This window comes from Lactuca virosa, chromosome 6, assembly GCF_052849685.1.
Source record: "Lactuca virosa cultivar CGN04683 chromosome 6, Lactuca_virosa_CGN04683_v6, whole genome shotgun sequence".
Lineage (NCBI taxonomy): Eukaryota > Viridiplantae > Streptophyta > Magnoliopsida > Asterales > Asteraceae > Lactuca > Lactuca virosa.
In genome coordinates this window covers 236,005,117-236,009,949 of record NC_136431.1, presented here as the reverse complement: position 1 = coordinate 236,009,949, position 4,833 = coordinate 236,005,117, and positions in this window count along the sequence as shown.

The window sequence follows — 4,833 nt, the reverse complement described above, 5'->3', positions numbered from 1 at the left end:
CCAAGCAGCAGAGGGCATTTGAGACCCTCCGACAACGATTATGCGATGCTCCAGTTTTGACTCTCCCGGAGGGAGTTGAGGATTTTGTGGTGTTCTGTGATGCATCCATCACAGGTTTGGGGGCGGTCCTCATGCAGAGAGGACGGGTGATAGCCTACGCATCGCGGCAGCTGAAGCCGCATGAGACGAGATACCCTACTCATTATCTGGAGTTGGGAGCGGTGGTATTCGCTCTCAAGATTTGGAGACATTACCTTTATGGGGTCCGTCGTACCATATACACGGATCACAAGAGCCTGAGACACATCATGGATCAGCCAAACCTGAACATGAGACAGCGCAGGTGGCTAGATGTAGTCAAGGACTACAACTGCGAGATCCTTTACCACCCCGGTAAAGCGAATGTGGTGGAAGATGCTCTGAGTCGCAAGTCAGTTGGGTCTTCCACCCCAACGATATGTATGAGGATAGCGGCGGATTCTCCACTCGTGAGTTTGATTAGAGATGCCCAGGTTGAGGGCATGCGACCAGAGAACTGGAAACTGGAGAGGATCAGGGGCGAGAACGCCCGGTTTTTTTGCAGGATAACCGGGGATTATTGACCCGATGCGGTCGGGTATGGGTTCCGATGTCTGGTGGGGTCAGGCATACGGTTATGGAGGAGGCTCACAAGTCTCACTTCTCTATTCACCCAGGGGCCACCAAGATGTACCGGGGCTTGAGTTTGAGTTACTGGTGGCCGTGCATGAAGCGAGAAATCACTTGGTACGTCGAGAGGTGCTTGACCTGTAGGATGGTCAAGACCGACCATCAGAGGTCGCATGGCAAGCTGTAGCCCCTAGAGATTCCCATGTGAAAATGGGAACAGATCACGATGGACTTCATTACCAAGCTGCCGAGGACGGCAAAGGGGTTTGATGCTATATGGGTCATCGTGGATCGATTGACCAAGAGTGCCCATATCTTGGCCATACGGGAGAGTTCATCGGCCGAGAAGTTGGCCGACGAGTACGTCTGCGGGATCGTTGCGCGCCATGGAGTTCCGGTCTCCATTGTTTCCGATCGAGATGTTAGATTTACCTCCCGTTTCTGGCAGAAGTTCCACGAGGAACTGGGCACGCGGTTGCATTTTAGCACAACATATCATCCGCAGACCGACGGTCAGAGCGAGCGGACCATACAGACCCTCGAGGACATGTTGAGGGCTTGTGTCATTGATTTTGGTGGGAGCTGGGATTCCCACCTACCCCTTGCGGAGTTCTCCTACAACAACAACTACCATTCCAGCATTGGCGCCCCGCTTTTTGAGCTGCTGTACGGGCGGAGATGTCGCACCCCGGTCTGTTGGGGTGAGGTTGGTCACAGAGTGATGGGATGGACAGAGGTAGTCTTGCAAACTACCGAGAAGATTCAGCAGATTAGAAAGCAACTACAGACCGCTCAGAGTCGGCAGAAGAGTTACGCTGACAGACGTCGATTTGAGTTGGAGTTCCAGGTAGGTGACATGGTGTTACTGAAGGTTTCACCCTGGAAGGGTGTGATTCGCTTCAGGAAGAGGGGAAAGTTGGGTCCCCGATACATTGGACCCTTTCGGGTTATCGCCAGGGTTGGAAAGCTTGCATACAGACTGCATCTTCCGGAGGAGCTCCGTCAGATACACAACACTTTTCACGTTTCGCAATTGCGAAAATACATTATGGATCAGGAGCCAGTAGTGTCGTTGGATGATATTCAGGTCGATGAGCGCCTGAATTATGTGGAGAGGCCCGTGGCCATTCTGGAGAGGAAGATGAAGGTTCTACAGAACAAGGAGATACCTTTGGTAAATGTACAGTAGGAGCATCGGAGAGTATCCGAGTGGATTTGGGAGCCCGAGTCCGAGATATGGGAGCATTACCCGGATCTATTTACCGCAGCAGACTTCGAGGACGAAGTCTAGGTCAAGTGGGGGAGAATTGTAACATCCCTAGATTTTGCAGGTATTTCCAAACCCTCTTCTATCATTACTTTGTCATTTTTAGTCCTTGGGGTTAGAAGTGTAGGGCCAAGATAAGTATAAGGGCCAAGGTTTCAACCTTGGGTCAAGGAGGAGTACGCTGAGCGTACATAAGAGTACGCTAAGTGTACTAAGGTCCGCCTTAGTACGCTGGGCGTACACTTGTGTACGCTGGGCGTACTTATGTCAAGATGAAACCCTAATATTTAGGGTTTGGGGGCTATATAAGTAACATTATGAGCACATAACCCTCCCTTACCTCAGCCTCTACTGCTTAGAGTCGTTTTCCCCAAACCCTAGCCATTTCCTTGAGTGTGTGAGCTTATTGAGTGTTTCTTGAGTGTTTTAAGAAGAAGGTGTTGCATCAAGGAGTTGGAGAAGAAGATCAAGCTTGTAGATCTGAAGTTGTTTTGTGCCTTAGAAGCTCCAGAAGGTAAAAAGCTTCAAACTTTATGCATATATGTATAGATGTTTCCATTTTTCTTTAAAGAACCATTTCTTGTCCCAAAAAGTCCCAAGATGGTGCATGATGTGATTTGGACGAAATGAACTGTCCTTCTAGACTCTTGAAGGGGTTTTGAGTGATAAAAATGAGGTCTCAATGGCTAAAGATGTCCCATGCATGGAGTAGGAAGATCTTAATGGATTAATACCAAGTATTAAGAACTTTATGGACGTCCAAAGTGATAAAGTTCGTAACTTTATGGGTCCTAGGCACATTTGGTCACTGGATCTGAAGTTTGGGCTTAAGTGCTTAATCCATTAAGCACTTATTAAGATTTTGGCAAACCACTACGTACCCCCAGCGTAAATCCAGTACGCCCAGTGTAAATCCAGTACGCCCAGCGAACTGGGTCAACCACCCCGATGGTGGTCAACATCAGAACGAGTACGCCCAGCATACCAGAGGAGTACGCCCCGCGTACGTCCTCTGTTGGGCTTTTGACATTTGGGCTTCGGGTTTTGGGTTGTTTATGGAGTAGTTGGATTTGGGCCTTTGCTAGACTTTATGAATATGATGTTTTGGGCCAAGTTTTGATGATGGATCTTGGAATTAGGCCCAATTAGGGAGTTGGACCCAATTTGGTAAATTGGGCCAATAATGGGCTTTGCATAAGGACTTTCAAGGTTATAGACTTGGCATTGGGCCTTGGCCCAATAAAGAGAATGGACATGATGGATTGTGTAGACCCTTAGTCAAGACTGTTATGGGGTGTATTGACTTAGTATTTATTATGTGATAGTTCGGGATTTCCGGTGAGACAGCGATCAGAGGTTTTCGATACTTCAGCACTACTTGCGAGGTGAGTTATCCTCACTATACTAAGGGGTCTAAGGCACCAAGGCCAGCCCATTGGATTTTATATCCTAGTAGTTGATTACATGTTGAGTATGAGGTGATTATACGTGCTAGTTTGCCATGCCAGTTAGGTAGATCTGTAGGACTACCTGTGTTATTGTTTGATTATCTGTATGTGCAAGTAACTGTGTATGTAGACATGTTGTGTGGGTAGGGTTGACGTTGCACTGTCTCGTGCAGTGACCAACAAACCCTGGAGTATGCCAGATATGAGCTGAGGGTCGGGAAGGCATACCAGACTCATACTGAGGACTCATTAGCATACCAGATACGAGCTGAGGACCAATTGGTATACCAGACTCGTGCTGAGGGCAAGGCATATATGTTTCAGTTGTAGGACTGCAGGGGGGGGGGCAAGCCAGTCATAAGTTGTGGGCTCGAAAGCAAACCAGACTTATGATGTCGGCTCAGAGGCAAGCCAGTTGTGAGCTGTGGGCCCGGAAGGCAAGCCAGACTCACACTGTGGGCCCAGGGGTAATCCAGTCTGCAGAGCTATGGACCCATTACATGCTGTTATTATGTGTGTTGTTTGTTATGTTTCGGTATTTTGGGGGAACTCACTAAGCTTCGGGCTTACCGTTTCAGTTTTGGTTTCAGGTACCTCAAAGGATCGCGGGAAGGCAAAGGCGTGATCGTACAACTCCTCATATTTATGTTTATGTTTCTGGGATACTCTGATATTATACATTTTGAAAACAAGTTTTGTAATGATTAATGGTTTTGAAATGTTTTTAAAAGTTTAAATTTGGCACGATTTTTATGGATGTTACAGTCGTCTTGGCCATATAAACAAGAAGAGAATCGCCAAGCTTCAATTAAATAGAATGTTGGAACCATTTAACTTAGAGTTTAATGGAGACTGTGAATCTTGTTTACTTAGGAAGATGACTAAGTCTCCTTTCACAGGCAACTTTGAGAGAGGGACAAATTTGTTAGACATCATCCATTCGGATGTATGTGGTCCGTTCAGACACATCACTAGACATGGTGAAAGATACTTTGTCACATATAATGATCATTTCAGTAGATATGGATATGTTTATCTGATTAAACATAAGTCTGAGACATTTGATGCATTCAAGAAATTCCGGAGAGAAGTAGAGAACCAGCTGGGAAATAAAATCAAGATACTTCATTCTGATAAGGGTGGAGAGTATCTTAACAGTGAATTCTACGATCATCTTAGAAATTATGGATAGTCTCACAATTAACTTCACCAAGAACACTGATGCGTTATATTATACCTACTAGTTTTACAAATTATTTAACTAACTATTATGACTAAGGCAGTGGACCTACTCGCAAATAATATAGCACAAACAGTCGGGTATCGAACTCAGGGAACAGATTAGTCTACTAACATAACTACTAAAAGATTAATCTAAAAGAAAGCAATACTTAAAAAGGGTTTTTATCTGAGTTTGCAAGTTCAGATTAAATTAAAACAAACTCTTAACTAAAAACGGTTTTAATCAAT